Genomic DNA, 24249 nt, shown 5'->3' with positions numbered 1-24249 from the left:
AATGGTTGACAAAAGCATGCAAACTCTGGAGCAAGCTCTTGGGCTTGACCCTAGCTCTCTTGCTACCTGCATGAGCTTGGGCAGCCAGTGTCTACAGAGCCCCAAGAGCAAAATAGCAGACAGTTCATATCAAATTCCACAATTTCCTATTGCACATGACTAATAGCCTCTTCTTCACGCAACAAACCTGACTACTAAATTTATGAATTAGCTGGGCCTTCCACGTTCTTTGCAAAGGAGAAAGAATATATGTGTAGTTATAAAAAGTGTAGGCTTTGGAGCCAGACTGCCAGGATTCGAATGCCAACCTTATCACCTACGAGCGGGGTGGTAGGTATATTTAATATTTATATATTATTAAATATAAACATAAATGTGTATATTTTAATCAAAACTGAACTCATACTATGCACAGTTCTATAATTGGCTTTTTTTCTCACTTAACAATATGTTGTGAACACAGTAAAAATTGTACTTTAAAAACATAATGTTAATTTCTGTTCACATTTTATTGATGAATATGCAAAGTTTAATCAATGCTGTGTTGTCAAACATTTAGATTATTTCCAGTTTTATCCTATTTCATTTTTCTAGTATAGGTGCTACCAAAATAAGTGCTATAACACTTATTTCTTTTTAATTTTTCATTGATATGAGAGAGAGAGAGAGAGAGAGAGAAAGAGAAAGATATGAAAGGGGGGGAGGAAGAAGGGGGTGGAGAAGAAAGAGAGAGAGATAAGCATCAATTCATATAACACTTATTTCCTAAGGATAAAAATTCCAGTGGAGAAAGAGATAAACATTTTAAGGGTTTTAATTCGTATTGCCAGAGTTCCCATTAGAGAAGCGGTACTAATTCGTCTTTCCCTAGTGGTTTTTTAATGCTGCTTCTCTGCATACTATTCAAATGTTTGCCAACTTGCTAAGTGGAAATGAAATGTCATCAGTTATTTTGCATTTTTTGATATCTAAAGAATTTGAATAATTTAAATATATATATCACATATTTCTTTTTTTAATACAACTGATAATCAATTTATTAAAAAAGCTGATTTAAGCATCTGCAATGGTGACTTCAATCTCAACTCCTGGCTCAATAATGATGGAAGTAATTTGTTTAACAATCTCAGAAGGGCTGTGCAAGTCAATGGACATTTGTGGATCCTCATCTGAAACCGATCCCAAGTCTTAGAACCCTCCCTGCAGGGAGTTTTTCTTGTAGTGATTCTCAGAGTCTTGGTAGGCATCCGAACGGGTCCTTGCACTTTGAGATTCTTTTCCCTTGAACCTTTCATCAAGTCAGCACACACCTCCAGAGATTTTACGTTGCAGCTGGTTAGAGTAGTTCTAATTTGGTGACTAGCCACCTCTGGTTCCACAGGTGTCTTTCTGGTATCTTTAAAAGCACAACTTGTTCCTCAGTGAGAGCGAACAGCGGTGAGTCAGGAGCAGGAGCAAGCAGGATGCAGTTCGCTAAAAGAGCAACAGGATCTTCCTGAAAGAGTCACATATTTCTTTTTTGGTGACTTATCTACAGTATTTATGAGTTCTTTGCCCATTTTACGGAAATTTTATTTTCCTTAATTTGTAAGAGCCCTTATCTGTATGATAGGTTGTAAAGTTCTAAGAGAGGGTTAAAATCTTTCTTTACCAATTCTCACAGTAAGTAAGAATAGGTGGAAGAAGCAGAATACAAAATTGTATACATAGTTGGGAAGACAAGATGGCGATGGAGTAGGCGGATGTACCAACTTCCACCTCCCAGAATCAAAGTGGATTACAAATTGATTTTAAGAACCATCATCTGGAAAAACCAACTTTGGACTAAACTAAGAGGACTCTTCAACCAAAGAACACTGAAGAAGCCACACTGAGACTGGTAGGAAAAGCAGAAACGTGGAGAGGGCTGCCCAGCTCCCCGGAGCAAATGGCAGCAGGAGAGACTCATGTGGTGGGAAGTTAGTTTAGCAGAGAAGGGAGGGTCCTGAGTCCCAGGAACAAAGCCCCAGCCTGCAGGCCCAGAGCCTAGAAGAGGCGTGTGGACAGTATTTAGCTGAAAACAAGACAGGATACTGTTTGTGAGAAACTTATTTCTCAGACCCGAGATTCTTCTTAAAGGGACTGCGCAGAAAACCTCTCTCACAACCACTCACCCAGGGCTCCAGGGAATGGGGAGAGAGGAGAGGACTGGAGTAGCAGGAAGAGAGTGTAATCTAGGAGGCACAGGGAGAAGCATTTTGAGAGACAGCCACCCTAACCCCTGGAACGAGTCACTCCCCAAATCTGAAGTGAATATTTCCCCTGGAAACAGCAATACCAGCAAAGGGAAGCAGGACACCAGCCAAACAAGCTCTCGTGCGGCACTCAGAGCAGAGTCACTTAGAAGGAGAGAGCCTTCGGGAATACAGTAGTGAGTCTTAGGGTCTGAGCTGCAGCGCCCCCACCCACACAGCTGAGGGCTCACCCAAGGGTGGGCAGCCGTGGGACACATAAGTGTGGTTCTATCAGCAAGGGCGGAAGCCAGCTGACCACCACTGAGGCCCAGGTGTGAGCTCAGTCTTGCCCGGTTGGGGAGAAGGGGATGTGCAAAAGTGGTCAAGCCCAGCTGCGGGCCGCCTGCAATCCAGCCTGCAGGGAAAGGGCAGGAGCCCCGGAAGGGGCGGAGACCTGCCCTTGAGCAAATGCACTGGAGCACAGCCTTGCCACGCCTGTGGAACCAAGGCTTGTGGCCTGACTTGGGAGCAGGCTCCTCCCCAGGGGTGGAGCCAAAAGCCCAGAACAGGCGGAGTTCCACTACTGAGCATAGGCAAGCAGTCCCGCCTGGCCTGTGGAGCAAAGGCTTGCAGCCATCCCACGAGCAGGCTCCTACTGCAAGGGCAGGGCAAAAGCCCGGAATCAGGCGGAGACCCGCTACTGAGTGTGGGCACACAGTCCCACCTGGCCTGTGGAGCCAAGGCTTGCAGCCATCCCATGAGTGGGCTCCTCCTGCAGGGGTGGGCGAAAACCTGGAATCAGGCAGAGACCCGCAGTTGAGCAAAGGTGCTCACCCCTGCCCTCAGGGCTGAGCATAACGCCACCTGCGGGGGTGGGGCGAAGGCCAAGGCTAATGAGGCGTATACACCTGAGCACGTGATCACAGCCACTCCTGTGAAGGAGAGGCAGAAACCACAGCAACAGCCACAGTGGGAAGGCACCCCAACGCCCATACCCAAACACCCTAGGCAGCAACAGAGAGGAGGTGGCGGGTCTGCAGACAGACCACACCTAGGGAACACAGAGGCCATACCCAGTGGACTCCAGTGGCCAAAACCTTCTTTACACAGACAAAATGAGAAAGCAGAGAAATGCAACACAAATGAATCAAGAGAAATCCCCAGAAAAGGACCTGAATGAGTCAGATATAACCAAATTACCAGATGCAGAGTTTAAAGTAACGATTGTTAGGATGCTCAAAGATATATTTTTAAATTATTTTATTTATTCATTTCAGAGAAGAGAGAGAGAGAGAGAGAGAAGGGGGAAGGAGCAGGAAGCATCAACTCCCGTATGTGCCTTGACCAGGCAAGCCCAGGGTTTCAAACCGGCAACCTCAGCATTCCAGGTCAAGGCTTTATCCACTGTGCCACCACAGGTCAGGCAGGATGCTCAAAGATATTAGAACGACAATAGATGGTCATTACAAACACCTAAATAAAGAGATAGCAAATATAAAAAAGGACATTGAGCCCTGGCCGGGTGGCTCAGTGGTAGAGCGTCGGCCTGGCGTGTGGGGGACCCGGGTTTGATTCCCGGCCAGGGCACATAGGAGAGGTGCCCATCTGTTTCTCCACCCTCCACCCCCCCTCCTTCCTCTCTGTCTCTCTCTTCCCCTCCCGCAGCCAAGGCTCCATTGGAGCAAAGATGGCCTGGGTGCTGAGGATGGCTCCTTGGCCTCTGCCCCAGGTGCTGGAGTGGCTCTGGTCATGGCAGAGCGACACCCCGGAGGGGCAGAGCATCGCCCCTGCTGGGCGTGCCAGGTGGATCCCGGTCGGGCACATGCGGGAGTCTGTCTGACTGTCTCTCCCCGTTTACAGCTTCAGAAAAAAATACAAAAATACAAAAATAAAAAATAAATAAAAATAAAAAAGGACATTGAAATAATAAAAAAGAATCAGTCAGAAATGACAAATACAATATCAGAAATGAAGAACACAATGGAAGAAATTAAAAGCAGGATGGATAAAGCTAAGAATCAAATCAGCGAGTTGGAGGACAAGATAAATAGAGGCATGGAAGCAGAGCTGAAAAAAGAAAAGAGACTCAAAAAGTCTGAGGAAACTCTAAGAGAGTTCTGTGACAACATGAAGAGAAATAACATCTGCATCATAGGGGTTCCTGAGGAAGAAGAGAAAGAACAAGGGATAGAGGCTTTGTTCAAACAAATCATAGCTGAAAAATTCCCTCAATTTTTCCCTCAAAAGGCAGGAAAACATCTCACAAGTACAAGAAGCACAGAGAACTCCATTAAAGAGAAACCCAAAGAAATCTACACCAAGACACATCATAATTAAAAAACCAAAGCTAAGTGATAAAGAGAAAATATTAAAAGCTGCTAGAGAAAAAAAGACTATCACCTACAAAGGAGCCCCCATAAGGATGACTTCTGACTTCTCAACAGAAACACTTGAGGCCAGAAGGGAATGGCAAGAAATATTCAAAGTAATGCAAAACAAGAGCCTACAACCAAGACTACTTTATCCAGCAAGGCTATTGTTTAAAATTAAAGGAGAAATGAAAAGCTTTCCAGACAAAAAAAAAACAAAAAACTGAAGGAATTCACTACAACCAAACCAAGGCTGCAAGAAATGCTAAGGGGCCTGTTGTAAACAGATCAAAGAAGAAAAATAATATAGCAAAAGAGGAATACAGTTTTAAAAAATAAAATGGCAAGAAACAATTACATATCAATAATAACCTTAAAATGTTAATGGATTAAATTATCCAATCAAAAGACATAGGGTAGCTGCATGGATAGGAAAATAGGACCCATACATATGCTGTCTACAAGAGACACACCTTAAAACCAAAGATGCACATAGACTGAAAATAAAAGGATGAAAAAAAATATTTCATGCAAATGAAAATGAAAAAAAATCTGTGGTAGCAATACTTATATCAGACAAAATGGACTTTAAAACAAAGACTATAGTAAGAGATAAAGAAGGTCACTACATAATGATAAAGGGAGCAATCCAACAGGAAAATATAACCATTATAAATATCTACACATCTAATATAGAAGCACCTAAATATATAAGGCAGACTTTGATGGATATAAAGGACAAGATCAACAGCAATACTATAATAGTAGGGGATTTCAATACCCCACTAACATCACTAGATAGATCCTCAAGAAAAAAAATTAACAAAGAAACAGCAGACTTAAAGGACATACTAGATCAACTCAATTTAATAAATATCTTCAGAACATTTCACCCTAAAGCAACAGAATATACATTCTTTTCAAGTGCTCATGGTACATTCTCTAGGATAGACCACATGTTAGGGTACAAAAGTGGTCTCAACAAATTTAAGAAGATTGAAATCATATCGAGCACTTTCTCTGATCACAATGGCATGAAACTAGAAATCAACCACAACAGAAAAACTGAAAAATACTCAAACACTTGGAAAGTAAATAGCATGTTATTAAATAACAAATGGGTTAACAATGAGATCAAAGAAGAAATTTAAAAATTCCTAGAAACAAACAATAACAAGCATACATCAACTCAAAATTTATGGGACACATCAAAAGCAGTCCTGAGAGGGAAGTTCATAGCATTACAGGCATACCTCAAGAAGCTAGAAAAAGCTCAAATAAACAACTTGACCCTGCATCTGAAAAAAACTAGAAAAAGAACAGCAAGTAAAGCCCAGAGCTAGTAGAAGGAAGGAAATAATAAAGATCAGAGCAGAAATAAATGACATAGAGGCTAAAGAAACAATTCAGAGGATCAATGAAACCAGGAGCTGGTTCTTTGAAAAGATAAACAAGATTGATGAACCTTTAACCAGACTCACCAAGAAAAAGAGAGAGAGGACTCAAATAAATAAAGTTAGAAATGAGAGTGGAGAAATAACAACTGACACAACAGAAATACAAAATATCATAAGAAAATACTATGAAGAACTGTACGTGAAAAAACTAGACAACCTAGATGAAATGGACAAATTCCTTGAAACAGATAATCCTTCAAAAATTAATCTGGAAGGGCCCTGGCCGGTTGGCTCAGCGGTAGAGCGTCGGCCTGGCATGTGGGGGACCCGGGTTCGATTCCCGGCCGGGGCACATAGGAGAAGCGCCCATTTGCTTCTCCACCCCCCCCTCCTTTCTCTCTGTCTCTCTCTTCCCCTCCTGCAGCCAAGGCTCCATTGGAGCAAAAGATGGCCCGGGCGCTGGGGATGGCTCCTTGGCCTCTGCCCCAGGCGCTAGAGTGGCTCTGGTTGCAGCAGAGCGACGCCCCGAAGGGCAGAGCGTCGCCCCTAGTGGGCATGCCGGGTGGATCCCGGTCGGGCGCATGTGGGAGTCTGTCTGACTGTCTCTCCCCGTTTCCAGCTTCAGAAAAATACAAAAAAAAAAACCCCCCCAAAAAAAATTAATCTGGAAGAATCAGAAAACCTAAACAGACCAATTACAACAAATGAGATTGAAACAATTATCAAAAAACTCCAAAACAGAAAAGTCCTGAGCCTGATGGCTTCACAGGTGAATTCTACCAAACATTCAAAGAACTAACTCCTATCCTTCTCAACCTATTTCAAAAAATTTAAGAGGAAAGAAGACTTCCAAGCTCCTTTTATGTGGCGAGTATAATTCTGATTCCAAAACCTGGCAAAGACAGCACAAAAAAAGAAAATTATAGGCCAATATCCCTGATGAATTTAGAAGCTAAAATCCTCAACAAAATATTAGCAAACCGGATCCAGCAATATATGAAAAAAATCATACACCATGATCAAGTGGGATTTATTCTGGGGAAGCAAGGCTGGTACAATATTTGCAAATCAATCAATGTGATTCATCACATAAACAAAAGGAAGGACAAAAACCACACGATAATTTCAACAGATGCAGAAAAAGCATTTGATAAAATCCAGCACCCATTCATGATCAAAACTCTCAGCAAAGTGGGAATACAGGGAACAAACCTCAACATGATAAAGGCCATCTATGACAAACCCACAGCCAACATCATACTCAATGGGAAAAAGTCAAAAGCAATCCCCTTAAGATCAGGAAGATGGCAGGGGTGCCCTTTTTCACCACTCTTCTTCAACATAATTCTGGAAGTCATAGCCTCAGCAATCAGACAAGAAAAAAAAAAGGCATCCAAATTGAAAAAGAAGAAGTAAAACTATCATTATTTGCAGATGATATGACATTGTATATAGAAAACCCTAAAGTCTCAGTCAAAAAACTACTAGACCAGATAAATGAATTCAGCAAGGTGGCAGGATATAAAATTAATACTCAGAAACCAGAGGCTTTTTTTTTTTTCATTTTTCTGAAGCTGGAAACGGGGAGAGACAGTCAGACAGACTCCCGCATGCACCCGACTGGGATCCACCCGGCACGCCCACCAGGGGCGACGCTCTGCCCACCAGGGGGCAATGCTCTGCCCATCCTGAACATCGCCATGTTGCGACCAGAGCCACTCTAGCGCCTGGGGCAGAGGCCACAGAGCCATCCCCAGCGCCCGGGCCATCTTTGCTCCAATGGAGCCTTGGCTGCGGGAGGGGAAGAGAGAGACAGAGAGCAAAGCGCGGCGGAGGGGTGGAGAAGCAAATGAGCGCTTCTCTTATGTGCCCTGGCCAGGAATCGAACCCGGGTCCTCCGCACGCTAGGCCGATGCTCTACCGCTGAGCCAACCGGCCAGGACCAGAGGCATTTTTATACACTAACAATGAACTGTCAGAGAAATTAAGGAAGCAATCTCCTTTACCATTGCAAGCAAAAAAAAAAATACCTAGGAATAAATTTAACCAGGGAGATTAAAGCCTTGTACTCGGAAAGTTATAAAACATTGATAAAAGAAATCAGGGAAGATACAAACAAGTGGAAGCATATACCGTGCTCATGGTTAGGAAGAATAAACATCATTAAAATGTCTATATTACCCAAAGCAATCTATAAATTCAATGCAATACCGATTAAAATACCAATGACTTACTTCAAAGATGTAAAACACATATTCCAAAAATTTATATGGAACCAAAAGAGAACACAAATAGCCCCAGCAATCTTGAAAAAGAAGAATAAAGTGGGAGGTATCACACTTCTGGATATCAAGTTATACTATAAGGCCATTGTACTCAAAACAGCCTGGTACTGGCATAAGAATAGGCATATAGATCAATGGAACAGAACTGAGAACCCAGAAATAAAACCACACTTTTATGAACAACCGATATTTGACAAAGGAGGTAAGAGCATACATTGGAGTAAAGACAGCCTCTTCAACAAATGGTGTTGGGAAAATTGGAAAGCTACCTGCACAAAAATGAAACTAGACCACCAACTTACACCATTCACAAAAATAAACTCAAAATGGATAAAAGACTTAAATGTAAGCCATAAAATCATAAGCATCTTAGAAGAAAACATAGGCAGTAAGCTCTCTGACATCTCTCATAGCAATATATTTGCCAATTTATCTCCACGGGCAAGTGAAATAAAAGACAAGATAAACAAATGGGACTGTATCAAACTAAAAAGTTTCTGCACAGCTAAAGACAATAAGAACAGAATAAAAAGACAAATACACAATGGGAGAATATATTTGACAATATGTCTGATAAGGTGTTAATAACCAAAATTTATAAAGAACTTGTAAAACTCAACACCAGGAAGACAAACAATCCAATTCAAAAATGGGAAAAAGAAATGAATAGACACTTCTCCAAAGAGGACATACAGATGGCCCATAGGCATATGAAAAAATGCTCAACACCACTAATCATTAAAGAAATGCAAATTAAAACCACTATGAGATATCACCTCTCACCAGTCAATGGTGCTCATCAACAAAACAACACAGAATAAGTGCTGGCGAGGATGTGGAGAAAAGAGAACCCTCCTGCACTGCTGGTGGGAATGCAGGCTGTTGCAGCCACTGTGGAAAACAGTATGGAGATTCCTCAAGAAATTAAAAATCGAACTGCCTTTTGACTCAGCTATACCACTTTTAGGAATATACCCCAAGAACACCATAGCACTGTTTGAAAAGAAGAAATGCACCCCCATGTTTATGGCAGCATTGTTCACAATAGCGAAGATCTGGAAACAGCCCAAGTGTTTGTCAGTGGACGAGTGGATTAAAAAGCTTTGGTACATATATACTATGAAATACTACTCAGGCATAAGAAATGATGACATCGGATCATTTATAACATGGATGGACCTTGATAACATTATACTGAGCGAAATAAATAAATCAGAAAAAAACTAAGAACTATTTGATTCCTTTTATAGGTGGGATATAAAAATGAGATTCAGAGACATGGACAAGAGTGTGGGGGTTATGGGGTGGGGGGGAGGAGAGGAAGGGGGTTGGGGGAGGAGAGAGGCATAAAGAAAACCAGTTAGAAGAGGACAGAAGACAATTGGACTTTGGGTGATGGGAATGCAGCATAATGAAATGTCAAAATAACCTAGAGATATTTTTTCTGAACATGTGTACCCTGATTTATCAATGTCACCCCATTAAAATTAATTTTTTAAAAAAACTATATACATAGTATGATAGCAGTTTTATTTTTTATTGTTTTTAAATTTATTGTGTTAACATGGATTCAAGTGTTCCATTCAATATAACATCCTCACCCCCCAACAATGAGTTTTATCTTTCTAAGCACATAAAAACAAAGTAAAACCTGACCAGGTGGTGGTGCAGTGGCTAGAGCGTTGGACTGGGATGTGGAGGACCCAGGTTCGAGACCCCAAGGTTGCCAGCTTGAGCGTGAGCTCATCTGGTTTGGGCAAAAGCTCACCAGCTTGGACACAAGGTTGCTGGCTCAAGCAAGGGGTTACTCGGTCTGCTGAAGGCACACGGTCAAGGCACATATGAGAAAGCAATCAATGAACAACTAAGGTGTTGCAATGCACAATGAAAAACTAATGATTGATGCTTCTCATCTCTCTGTTCCTGTCTGTCCCTATCTATCCCTCTCTCTGACTCTCTCTGTCTCTGTAAAAAACAAACAAACAAAAAACAACAATGTAAAGCCACAGCCAGTTGGCTCAGAGGTAGAGCACTGGCCCAGCCTGTGGATGTCCCAGCTTTGATTCTGGCCAGGGCACACAGGAGAAGTGCTCATCTGCCTTTCCACTCACCCCCTCTCTCTTCTCTCTCTCTCTCTCTCTCTCTCTCTCTCTCTCTCTCTCTTTTCCCCTCCTGCAGCCATGGCTCAATGGGAGTGTGTTGTGGACCGTAAATGGCAAAAAGCCATTGTAGATTCAAACTTAGCAAAAGATTAAGTTCTCCCCCCTCCATCTCCATATTTGGCTATTATGCTGAGTATTTGCACCCACTCTACTTGCTTCCTTGGGTTGCTGGAAGCAATATACATGCCCTTCCTCTGACTCTTTGTTTGTTTCAGATGTTGGTAGATTTCACTAATGTATCCTGTTTTTTCCTTGGGAGAGTTCCTGTCTTAGCCTTGGATTTGCAACTTTGTATCAAGGTCCTTGATTTGCATATGGCTATATAATAAAGCAACCTGGGGCTATGGGGCACTCGGATACTGCCAGGCATTTTGAAGAGTCCTCCCAGTCCCATCGTTTTTGTTTTGATAAGTGTGTTTCCTTAATTCTGCACCATTATTAGGAGCCGCGCTGGTCCAAGGCAAGTGGCACCTGAACAGGGACTTGAGTACAAGGAAACTAAAACTGAAGGAAGGTGACGGAACTCCCCAACATGAAGTGCGCACAGTGAGTAAAGAAAGTTTTTGGGGAAAGTGTAGTCAGGAGTAAAAGGTTATGAGACAGATAGGGTAAAAAATAAGGGACCTTTATGTAGAAATGTTTCCGTATGAAGACAAATCATTGTCTGAAGAGTATCAGGGTGAGCTGGAAACAGAGGGATGTGAATATGAGGATAACTTGAAGTCTGAGGATGACAGGGGGGATGAAAAATCTGTAGCTATGGCTGCCTTAGCTGCAGGGCCTCTGCTGCCTTCATCTCCTTCCTACATTCAACCCTCTGCTCCTCCGTTCCCTTATTGGGTTGATTGCAGAGTCTATAGCTCAAAATCTGGGAAATCCTCTCTCCAAAAATCTATAGACCAGGCTCAAAATGTAGGGGAAACAATAAATGATGGCTTTACTCATTTTCCTGTTGTAGAAGGACAGGATGATACAGGGAGACTAGTGAGAGAACATGAACCTGTACCTTTTAGAACTCTGAAAGAGCTTAAACTTTTTGTGTTCAGTCTGAGCCTACTGCCCCTTTTTCACTTGGATTATTAGATACTATTAGGGCAAAGGCTCTTCCCCCAAATGACTGGAAGGTGATTGCTTGTGCTTGCCTCTCAGAGGGTGATTATTTGCTGTGGAAGTCAGACTTCCATGAAAAGGCCGTAGAGGTAGGAGAGAAATCTCAGCATAGTCAACCTGATCTGCCGGTTACAGCAACTATAGAATTTGAGAATGGATAGGAGATTCAGATATTAGGAAAGTTACAGCTTTTCCTGTCATAATTTGATTTTCTTTAATGTTTTAACTATGATCTTCTGAGCTATCATTTTGTTTCTTTCTTATTCTTTGCCTGGAAATTGAGGCAGGGGACCTGTGTTGGATCTGACTATAGAAAATATCCCAGCAACTGCTGAGAGCAAATTTTCTCAGGGAGATTTTGTTTATTCACATCCTTCAGTCCCTCTGTCAGAAAATGCCCTGACTAATATCAGGCAGGCATCTTTCTAATCTGGATGTGCTCTGAAATCCCGGGTTTCTCTCTGGTTTTTCTGGTTCATCTAATTCTTGTCTCTGTTTAGTCTTTGTTTAATGTTGTCTAAAATGTGTCTGTTTTTAAGGCCAGAATTAAGTTTTTTTGCATGCAAAAATTGGAAATGCTGGCTCTAATATTTAGAAAAAATAAAATGTTTTTAGAACTTGTAAGGAGAGCTCATTTAAATTTAAATAGAATAGAATGTAGATCCTTAAGACTTACTGATTTGGTTAGTGCATTGTGAGGTGTGTTCAGAGTTAGGAGCCAAATAACAATTTAAGTATTAGGATTGATCAAAGTTATATGTTATACTTGTGTTTTTTGTGTGTAAATTGTCTTGTTTATGTGTAAGGTTATACTCAGTTAGGCAAAACAAAAGAATTGAGCAAAATTAAGCAAGGCCCTAATAAGTCATTTCAAGAATTTGTCTCATGGCTAATTCAGGCACTTAGAAGAATAGTATAAGGATGCTAATTCTGCTTTTCAGGCCACACCCTGCAAAAGGGTCCCAAGAAAATTGGTGATTTAGCTCCTCTGATTTTGCCAATTGATTAAAATAAGTAAATAAATAAAAATAGGTCAGGAATGCCCTGAAATGGAACTAACAATACAAGGGTGTAAATTTAAAGGACTTTTAGATACTGGTGGAGCTGATGTATCTGTTATTGCTGAGCTACATTGGCCTCCTTCCTGGCCCACTCATGTAGCAGCCACAGAATTACAAGGTGTATAGGGCAGAGTAAATCCCCTCAACAAAGTTCTAGTTTTTTACATTGGGAAGATTAAGAAGGTCATTCTGGATTTTTCAGCCTTATGTGCTCCCTGGATTGCCAGTTAATTTGTGGGGTAGAGATGTTTTAAAAAATAAGGGAGCGTTGCTTGTCAGTCCTAATAATTTAGTCAGCACTCAAATGCTTGATCAGGAATTTTTGCCCACTAAGGGACTAGGGAAATAACAGTGGGGAAATCTCACCCCCATAGAAGTGGCACCCAATACCAAAAGGTGTGGATTAGGATATCAAAATTTAGCATAGGGGCCTTGGTAGCTCCTGCTACCCCAGAAAGGCATTGTGCAGACCCAATTACTTGGAAATCAGATAATCCTGTATGGGTAGACCAATGGCCCCTTTCTCAGGAGAAACTTAGGGCAGCTGCTCAATTGGTACAAGAGCAGTTACAGCTTGGGCACATTTAACCATCCAATAGTTCGTGGAAGAATATGCCTATATTTGTCATTAAAAAGAAATCAGGAAACTGGAGACTATTACAAGATTTGAGAACAATAAATAAGACTGGAAATTATGGGTCCTCTCCAGCTAGGACTCCCTTCTCCTACTGCCATTCCATGGAATTTTTACCTTGTAATCATTGACTTGAAGGATTGCTTTTTTACTATTCCTTTAAGCCCTCATGATTGCAAGTGTTTTGCATTCAGTGTTCCTTCACTTAATTTCCAGGCTCTAATAAAGCAATACCAGTGGAGAGTTTTGCCTCAAGGTATGGCTAACAGTCCCACCTTGTGCCAAAAATACGTTTCTCAAGCTATCTCTCCAGTATGAAGGCAGCACCCTAAGATATATATAATCCATTATATATATGGATAATATTCTTATTACTCATTCAGATAAAGACACTGTGTTGACCATTTTGCAACAACTAGAATATTCTTTGAAAGAATCAGGATTTTATATAGCTCCTGAGAAGGTATAGCAATCTTTACCTTTTTCTTATTTAGGACAAATTATTGAGGGACAACAAATTCATCCACAAAAATTAGAAATCAGAAAAGATCATTTTCAAACTTTAAACAATTTCCAGAAATTATTAGGAGATATTAATTGACTTAGACCTTCTTTCAAATTAACTACCGGGGAACTGAAGCCACTTTTTGATATTCTTAGAGGCTCAGCTGAACCATCTTCTCCTCGGCTACTTACACCTGCGGGATAACAAGCTTTAAAGCTTGTAGCCTTGCAGCAAGCACAATTAAAATGCATAAATCCTGAAGAATCAATTGCCTTACTAACTTGTCCCTCAAGTTACACTCCAACGGGACTATTGTGGCAAGCTTCACGTCCTATGAATGGATTCATTTAGCTGTTCTCCATATTTTGATCTTGTTGCCTCCTTGATTATCAAGGGGCATAGGCGACCCTTACAGTTTATAGGTTTTGAGCCTCAAATTATTGTTGTTCCTTTTTTCAAAGGATCAACAACAATGGTTCTGGGAAACTTCCACTAAATGGCAAATTGCTTTTGCAAATTTTACAGGCCAAATTGATTCTCACTATTTACTTATGGTTGTTTCCACTATAGAGATTGCTATCTTAGGGACAACTGCTGATGAACTATTTCAGCAATTTCTCCTTCTTCAAAGACTTGTACATCAACATAGAGCTCCATGTTTTATAGGACATACTTGAGCTCACTCTATGCTCCCTGGAGCTTTAGCACAAGAGAATGCCCTTTTTGATCAAACTACCCAAAAGAAAATTATTGGAGCAACCATGATAGATCAAGCAATTCAGTCTCATACTATTCATCACCCAAACGCTGCAGCCCTGCGTAAACAGTTTCAACTTTCTCGGGAAGCAGCACGGCAGATTGGTAAATCCTGTCCAAGGTGTCCTATACTACAATCTGTCCCTTCATTTGGAGTTAATCCTCAAGAACTCCTATCAGGACAACTTTGGCAAATGGATGTTACTCATGCACCTTCATTTGGCAAACAGTCCGTTGTCCACATTACAGTGGATACTTATTCTGGATTTATAGTAGCCTTTGCTAGAACAGGAGAGGCTGCTATACATGTTATAGCTCATTGTCTGTATGCATTTTTTATTATTGGACTTCCTGATGTGATTAAAGCTGACAATGCTCCTGAATATGTAGCAAAAGCATTTACTGTATTTTGTCAAACCTTTCAAATTGCGGGTATTTCTTAAAATCTTTAAAGTCAAGGTATTATTAAAGTGTAGCCAGCAAATATTTAAGGTCAATTTTAAAAAACATATAGAAGGGGGAGTCATATCCTGAAATTCCTGCAAATCTACCTTATCTTTAAAAAAATTTCTTTTGAATGCTGATGAACAGGAGATGCCAAATCTTTTTCTCCTGCAAACTTCTACCCTCTTTTATTTGATCCAGCTAATAACACTGTTTTGTCTTTTTCCAAATACAATAGCTCCAGATATTTAGGCAGATAGGGACCCTCAAGCCCTTCAGCGAGATCTTCTGAGCATGGCTTTTAAGGTACCAAGAGGCAGAAAAAGCCCAAAGGACATCAGGTAAAATACTAGCTCTTGGGATACACCCTCAAAAGGCTCCAACGCCCCAACGGGGCCTCATAGGACTCCATCTGGGCCCTGCTTCAATAGTGGAAAGGAAGGTCATTGAGCTAAAGCCTGCCAGACTTACATGCCTCTGCTGTGAAGAAACAGGGACACTGGAAGGTAGGCTTCCCCCTCGCTCCTCTAAGGGAGGGCTCAGTCTCTTCCAGCCCTGCTCCAGCCACCTGTGACTTAACCTTGCCCAGAATGCTGGAATTTGCCACTGAAGGCTGAATGTGCCCAGGGCCATCGGCCCCATCTACGATACTGTGGACAAGCCTAGGGTATTTCTTCCAAGAAGCAGGTAAACTGATCTCATTTACACAAGGGCCACTTAACTATGTCTTGCCTAAATATTCAGGTTTTTTATTCTTCCCTCGAAGATCTCTGTTGTGGGTGTTGATAGTCCTATTTTCTGCTGCTTTGTTTAATATATAGTGTTTCCTTTATTCCTCCTACCTCAATGCCCCACTCATATTTTAGGCTATGACCTACTCCTAATTTAGAGCTCCTTTTTTCCTTTTTTGCCAACTTACAAATTTACTTCTGCCACCCAGCTTAGTGTATCCCAAGGTTCTCCTCACCACCCCATGGCTGTAAAGCTCCAGTATAAGGCCCCCTGGGTTCATCTTTCCAATTTAAAGAAAAGGGAAGCTCCATCTTCATGCGTGTTGTGGATGGCTGTGGAGTCTACCTGGGTCATCACCAGCTAGAAGCAGCGGTCATTGGGACTTTGACACTAGCTGCAGAGTGTGGAAGTGTGACAGCAATTCCAGTGCCATGTGGACTTTTCCTGGATTTGTTTCCTGGACTCCTGCTCCTGTGACAGCTTTTGATGGACTGAATGGGGTTGGGTTGCATTTGCAGAGATTTGGAATGGTGTTGGTGCCAATTTGAACTTGGTGAACATGTTAAGGACACTACTCTTTTATGGATTCTTGTTGTATTGGCCAAGAGTTTGCTTAAAGGCTTTAATCACTGTAATGTATTAGAATGTTTGTTTGGGTATCTGTTAGCATTGACTATACTAATTTTGTGTTTGTTCTGTATTTTTTCAGCCTGCCTCCAAATTAGAATCTGGGAAACTAGGAAATCAGATGAGTGCAAATTTCAGCACACAAATTAAAAAGAAAAAAGAAAAGGGGGATATGTTGTGGATTGTAAATGGCAAAAAGCCATTGTAGATTCGAGGCTTAGCAAAAGGCTAAGTTCTCCCCCCTCCAGCTCCATATTTGGCTATGATGCTGAGTATTTGCACCCACTCTACTTGCTTCCTTGGGTTGCTGGAAGCAATATATTGATACATGCCCTTCCTCTGACTCTTTGTTTGTTTCAGATGTTGGTAGATTTCACTAATGTATCCTGTTTTTTCCTTGGGAGAGTTCCCGTCTTAGCCTTGGATGTGCAACTTTGTATCAAGGTCCTTGATTTGCATATGGCTATATAATAAAGCAAACTGGGGCTATGGGGCTCTCAGATACTGCCAGGCATTTTGAAGAGACCTCCCAGTCCCATCGTTTTTGTTTTGATAAGTGTGTTTCCTTAATTCCACACCGTTATTAGGAGCCGCGCTGGTCCATGGCAGGAGTGAGTTGACCCTGGGCACGGAGGATAGCTCCATGGCCTCCACCTCAGGTGCTATGAAGAGCTCGGTTGCTGAACAACAGAGCAATGCCCCAGATTGGTAAAGCATTACCCTCTAGTGGGCTTGCCAGGTGGATTCCAGTTGGGGCTCATGCAGGAGTTTGTCTCTGCCTCCCCTCCTCTCACTGAATGGAAAAAAAAGAAATAAAAGGAACTCTATAAAAATGTTAATAATTTTCTTTTTTCATACTTTTTCTTATTTTCCAAATTTTTGCAATGACATATTTAAATTACAATAATTGTGTACTTTTTCTCCCAATTAGATTGTAAGTTCCTAAGGAACAGAGATACCAATGCTTCATTTGTTCCCTGCAGTGGTTGACAAGTATTTGTCAAATAAATAAGTGAACTAATGATTTTGTTTTATTTGATCATAGAAGCTTTATTCTCAGTGACATGTTCATATGTTACTTCACTGTGGTCTCGGTTAGCCAACCTGACAAGCAGAGAAATTAGTTTAAGAAACGAATTTTAGAAGAGGCAGTTGGTGGTATTCAGGTTATATCTACAGGAAGCAACCTTAGAAGTTGTCAATAAACATCATCAATTAACTTCCTCCCCCTCACACCTGGTCTGAAGCTTGCTCATGGGGGATAGTACTTCATAGACACTAACACGATACAGGAACATGTAATAATGTCACTCATATCTTACTGTTAGATAAAAGACCACTCATATAAAAATTTCCTTGTCTGCTTTTTAATAAAAAATCAGTCTCAGAGTTGTCACCATGGTTTCTAAAGATGAAAAAGAACCAAGACTTTGGACTTGTGGATATGAGATGAAGAGGTGGTGGGTGGATAAAGTGGTACTGGGTAAAACACTATTCTCTGGGCACCACATTGTGACAGGGAACTTCCTTCATGATGTGGGGCAGAAAGGAAATTTCTGGGACTACTTCGAATCCAGGCTCGTTGGCAGCGCAGCAAATGGGATGCCATCACTGTGTGAAGCAGTCCTGATAGCTATCGTAGGGTGTGATCAGGCTGCTTGCATCTGAGTCTCCTACTATGGGCAAGGGCAACTGTTAAGGAATATTGAAAAGTAGCCAAGAAATGGTATTTCACTTAGTCAAGCTGGGGTCACAGTTGCCTTGCCTCCAACGACAATGAGTCAGAAGTTCAGCTCTTTGAGGATCAGCTCCAGGTGGGAACAGGGGCCAGTGGATGTTTAGTGCCCCTGGGTTTAGGAAGCAAAGCCAAGCCTTGGGAGATTGGTGCATGGACCCTGCAGGGAGGACTCTCTTTCCTGAATAACACAGCCCTCTAGGAAGGTGCGCTGTGCCATTCTTGTTGATCAGGGGTTTTTTTTTGTTGTTGTTGTTGTTTTGATTAGTTTTTTAAAAAAAGAGCAGAGTGGTGGGGAACAGAGGTGGGGTCAGTTGAAGCCCAGACACCTTCCCAGGCAGATGGGGACTTGCCAAAATGCCCCGTTGACCCAGGAGGGGCCTTGTCTAATCAACTACAATTTTGAAGATGTCCAGTACAACTGCCTGATACTCCTGGTCAGCTCCCTTTGACATTATTTTCTCTTCCTTTGCCTACACCTACCCCTCAACACCTCCCTGCATGTGACTTGCTGAAACACCCTCTATTTGCTTACTTTAGTTGGAAACATTATATTATATGGTCAAATAAATCAGTGTGTTCAGCTGGTGTATTTGAGGTACAGCACAAAACGCCTTGTGTCGCTGGACAGAAGACACTTAGAAAAAAATCTCACTCATTGTCTTCCAGGTAATTTGTTTATTTAAATACTTCTCTTCCATGGAGCCAGATCAGGTGGTGGCACAATGAATAGAGTGTCAACCTGGGATGCTGAGGACCCAGATTTGAAACCCTGAGGGCACTAGCTTGAGCATGAGCTCACCAGCTTGAGTGCAGGGTCACTGGTTTGAGCATGGGATCACAGACATGACCCCATGGTTGCTGGCTTGAGCCCAAAGATCACTGGCTTGAATCTCAAGGTCACTGGAGTGAAACCTAAGGTCGCTAGCTTGAGCCCAACACTACTGGCTTAAGCAAGGGGTCACTGGTTTGGCTATAGCCCCCTAGTCAAGGTATATATGAGAAAGCAATCAATGAACAACTAAGAAGCCGCAATGAAGAGTTGATGCTTCTCATCTCTCTCCCTTCCTGTCTGTCTGTCCCTATCTGTCCCTCTCTCTCCTATGCTCTCTCAATAAATAAATAAATAAATACATACATACTGTTCTTCCATGGAGAAAATTCCAAATGACAGTAAAAAGAGAAAGGGTTCATTTAGAAAACACAGTAATAGTATAACAGTATTTTCTTAGGGTATTAATTAATGATCCTCTAGTTGCTAAATTTAAATCCCATACAATGGTAGATATTAAAATCACTTTTTTTTTTTTTTAATTTTTTTTTGATATTTTATTTATTAATTTTTAGAGAGAGAGGAGAGAGAGAGAGAGAAGGGGAGGGAGGAGCAGGAAGCATCAACTCCCATATGTGCCTTGACCGGGCAAGCCCAAGGTTTCGAACCGGCAACCTCAGTGTTCCAGGTCGACGCTTTATCCCACTGCGCCACCACAGGTCAGGCTAAAATCACTTTTTTAAAAAGGGAGCTTTGCACATATTTCATCTTTCCCAAAGAGCCACCTCTACAATTCCTTTAAGTATTCTAGAAAACAATCTGCAGTTTACAAAGTGCTTTTGCACATATAGGTATTTTCTCTTGGTCATTATGTGTTAACGCACGATGGCATTTCCCTCATGTTTTCAATCAGGATGCCCAGATAGGTGAGGTGAGTTGCTCAAGGTCACCCAGCTCCCTGCTGCTCAGATTTGATCAACACTAGTTCCCTGAATGTTCACAGCAACTCTGTGTTGCCTTCTGGTGTTTAAAACAAAATGGAAAACAACGTATTATCCTTGGCACTATTGTATGGCCTGATTATATTTGACTTAGCTTTGCACCTAGACACCCTTTGAAATGTGATTCTGAGCTAGGAAAAGAGCTATTTTAATACACCCAATGGGAAGCTTAGTTGAATTTTTCCTAGTATGTGCCCATGACTAAGAGAACACAATGCCTCAAGTAGTTGTTCCTTCTGCATGCACTCTGGTAACCTTTGCTACAATGGCAAAGTGAGAATTAATTTGCTCTATAAAAACACTAGAAATGTATTGTAACAGTTCAGGAGAGGCAAGTGGGTTAAAAATTATTTTTAAAAGATGATAAAATAAAGGAGAAAAATTTCCTACTTATGTCTTAGAGAAATGTCTCTGTTCCGGCTGGGGAGACCATACAACAACCCCCACCATTAATACCTATCCGGAAATTCAGTAACAGAGGACAGCCCACATCAGAAGCAGCTCTCTAAATCCTCAGGAAATGCACCTTATAATGCACACACCTCCCCCACAACAACTGCTGACTTGCCAACACTAAGACATTTGTGTAGGTAATATTACCAGGATTAGTTTCCTCATAGAGACATTTCCTGGCTCCAAATAGCTTTCAAGTATTTTAAAACAGCTGAAAAGTTTGTGATCAATTATGACAAAGCCAAAATAGTTGTTTGACGCTGTGCTTAGCAATAAAGACAGGGTTTGATCAGGTTATTCACCAGATTTCTCAAAGAACAGACTCTTGTCCAACAGCGTTCAATAAATTGAGTTTCCAGCAAACAAAGATGAGAAGTTGTCAGGGTTCAAGTTCATACTGGGTTCAGGAATTCTCACCTCCTGCGTGTCACCGGGCACAGCCATCACAGGTATCTTTTCTCTATTGAGAATTTGGGCCTTATTGTATCTTTGCGGGTTTGTTTTTTTTTTTAAAGAAAACATAACCTGTTATGTGCCCACTATTTTGTGGCAACTGTTAAGAAAGCCCGGGGGATGACTCATTGTCCTTTGAACACATCATTCTCATTCCTGCCCCCACACTTTGGCTCACGCGCTTCTCCTCGAGGTGTCCTTGCCCCTTCTGGCCTGCCCAGAAAGGCTACGTGCCTGCGAGCCTCAGCCCCAGCCAAAACACTCATCTTCCTCCCCCAGGTCAGTGCTGCCTCCCTCCCCTGGAGTCTCAGAGCCCTCACTGTCTGCCTAACACATTTACAACTCGGCATATCCTCTCCAGTATGGATAATTATCTTCCCCAGCCTGTCTCTGGAAATAGGCTATAAGTCCCATCAGGCCATCTTTCTTTAAAAAATTTCCCTAATGGCATGCCTCCATCCCAATAGGTACTCAAAACCATCTCTTGTAGGTTCATGAATCCTAATCTGTCTGTGCTTGGAGATAGGACTATCAGTTTGGGTAGCAGAGCTGTCATCTCCCAGCATTCCCCGGTTTAAGGTGTCTGTGGACTGTGGACTCGTGTTTACAGTGTCTCAGGACAAGGTCAGGGAGGAGAAGCAGTGTTTACTTTATAACTCCATTTGAATGTGTGCTGTCTCCTGTATGCCTGTCAGCGCAACCGGTGGCAAGGACGTAACTAAGAATTATGAGGATTCAGGAGGGCTGAGTGTCCTGGCTTAATGGAATGCCAAGCTCAGCTCCAAGAAGGTCAAGGAGACGGGAGGAAGAAAAGACAGCTTCAGGTTGGGAAGGGTGCCTCCTCCTCTGCCCCCGGCCACTGGAGAAGACACCTGGAAGATTCAGCACTGCACTCAAACTCCCTGTTGTTGCTTTTTCTGTGGGGCTCAATTCACCTGTTTCAAGAAGCAAGGGGGCAGATAGCTCCAAGTTCCTGGGATTAACTGAGGCTTTTTCCATGGAAGAGCTGACAAAGCAAAGACATTGGGAGGAGGGGAGCAGAGACAGCAGAAAGTTATCTCTAGGAGCAAGTGAGGAGAAACAGCCCCGTGGAAATATCAAAGTGGATATGACAGAAACCCCAGGAGAGGGAGGGTCGTTTTTGAGTGAGAGTTGTTGGGGAAAGGATTCAATTGCGTGGAAGGAGGTTGGGGAAATTTTTACCTGACTCTACAGAAAACTTTGCTGAGTTAAGGGGTGAGTAATAGATTTGAATTCTGATGACCTAAGGAGTATGTAAAGAATTTAACTACGCAAGGAGGCAGCAACTGTAGCAGTAAGAGCATGAGCCCGGAGTAGACAGAGCTAGCTGGTTTAAAATCTTAGCTCTGTGTCCAGGGCCAAGTTACTATCTCTGAGTTTCAGCTTCTTCATGTGTAAAATGGGTGTTGTCCAGAAGATTAAGGGAGGTAATATAAGCAGGTAGCGTAGTCCCTGGCCCTTAACAAACTATAGAAATGATCCCTGAAAGTATAGTCTTGCCTGGTCCTTAATAAGTGGTAGTACCATCCATATGGAAGGATGGAATATTTCTTAGTCTCTTTGGGGGCAACTTGGGCTTTGAAGCCTCTTGAGAAAATGAAGGAGGGACACAGTCAGAAAGAAATGCCTCATGGAGGGAAGGGCCTTGCACTTCCAGGAACTGATGACGTCCGATGTTGCATTTGAAATTATTTCCTGCCCCAGACTATAATAGCTCTGTCTGCTCCCATTAGCCACATCTTCAGAAAAGTCTGTTATGTGCAACTGCTTTGTGTCAATGATGTTTTGCAAGAGAAAGGAGACAAGCGGAGTCTGTGTGTGTAAAGCAGAATGCAGACAGGAAGGGACTGCGCAGGAGGCAGGACTTCAGGAATTGATGGGTGTATTAAGGAAGGCAATAACATTTTTTCAGTGAATGTCAGAGGCAAGAAGGGAAGTGGACTTGGTAACGACCAGATTATACTAACACATGCAACTGTCTCAGGTAGAGGAAATTGAGAAATAATCCCTAGTTATTGAACTAACCAACCCAGAGCCCAAAGTCGATAGGAAGGCTTTTCTTGGACTCTCTGCCCAGAGGCAGTTCATCACTTACTGATTAAGTTAGGTCGAACTGACTCACCTGGAGTAGCTCTAGTACATTCTAATTAGCTGGTACCCGCTAAGCTTGCAAAGCCAGCATCTCTGAGTGTCAGCTGTGGCTCTGTGCACTCAGCCTTCTCATCTGTGTGACAAGAAGTTTCCCCCAGGTCACCAGCCTCAGGGGTAGGCAGAATAAAAATGAATACTAGCACGCAAATGACTTGACTCAAAGTGGGGAAGAAGGATTTCTAGGATGGCTTCCAACGGCCATCATGTTGTGTACAGGGCTGCAGTGACTCTCTCTGACTCCGGCCTCCACTAAGGAAATGATTCATGAAAGCCCTCCTATAATGCACCAGCCCTGCGGCTGCTGCCCTCACCACTGGCTTGCCGTAGGGCAGGGATCTTACACATAGGAGCCTCCTCCTGAGGGCTGGGAGCATCGCCCACCCCCGGAAGCAGCAAGCAGGGACAGGACATTCTCAGGCTCTTACTTACTCAGGTGCCGCCCATGACGTCTTCAAGAAGGTCAGCAGCTCCATCAAGGGCACTTGGTCAACTGCCGTCATTCATTTCCTATCTTATTCGCCCACATGGGTGGCTGGAAAGCCCCTCACAGCCTAAGTCTCCGGCATTTCTCCAGGCTGCCCCCATAGGCACGCCTGCTGCTACTCTGCCATTCTTCGCTCTCCCATCAGTGGCCTCTCCCTGCCTCTCACTTTGTCCGTCTCTCCAATTTCCACCTACACCTGAGCTTCTGTCCTTCTCATTGGAACTGATGCCAGTTTCAAACCCCGGACTCCTTTGGACAGAATCCCAGCTTTCTTCTCTCTCACACACCTAGGACTGGACTAACCTTTGCAATTGCAAGCAATGAAAAGAAAAAAGAATACATCAGCTATCATTTTAAAATTAAAAACCACAAAGTAAATATAAACTCCAATGAATTAAATGATGAACACTTCAGTGGTTTATTTTTTCTTTTTAACTGTCAAATTCTCCTCCTGCCCAAATATTTTGGAAGCTTGATTTGCTGGTACTCAAAGCCTGCATTTTGTCTGCCTATTAGTGAAGCAAGTATGCTCCCCCCACCTCCACATCTCCCCTCCCAAGCCCACCCCCATGCTCCCCTGGATCTTAGAGGCCCATAAGGACTGACCAGCCCTTACTTCTCACTTTTTTCTCCATCTTGTCGCTCCCTCCCCATTCACACAGACCAGGTATGTGTGTGTGTGTGTGTGTGTGTGTGTGTGTGTGTGTGTGTGTGTGTATATATATAGCTGTGTTGTCTTATGCTCACTGAATTAATGGCTACTCATTGCGATTCAAACCAAGACAACCAGAATACCACGCACAAGATAAGCATTAGCCTAGAGATATGTGTTGACTCTCTACTAATAGCCATTTCCTCTCTAGCCAGCCCCAGTCCTCCCAGGT

At 42.4% G+C, this 24249-nt stretch overlaps 1 pseudogene; it reads right to left on the bottom strand.

Annotated features, from left to right (window-relative positions):
• Positions 1 to 1053: 1053 nt before the first annotated feature.
• Positions 1054 to 23381, bottom strand: LOC136322532 (small ribosomal subunit protein uS10-like; annotated as a pseudogene).
• Positions 23382 to 24249: the final 868 nt, after the last annotated feature.

Source organism: Saccopteryx bilineata, chromosome 2 (genome assembly GCF_036850765.1).
Source record: "Saccopteryx bilineata isolate mSacBil1 chromosome 2, mSacBil1_pri_phased_curated, whole genome shotgun sequence".
In the NCBI taxonomy this organism is placed as follows: Eukaryota; Metazoa; Chordata; class Mammalia; order Chiroptera; family Emballonuridae; genus Saccopteryx; species Saccopteryx bilineata.
Note: the sequence above shows the minus strand (reverse complement) of the source record. Positions and strands in the feature narration are given on the sequence as shown.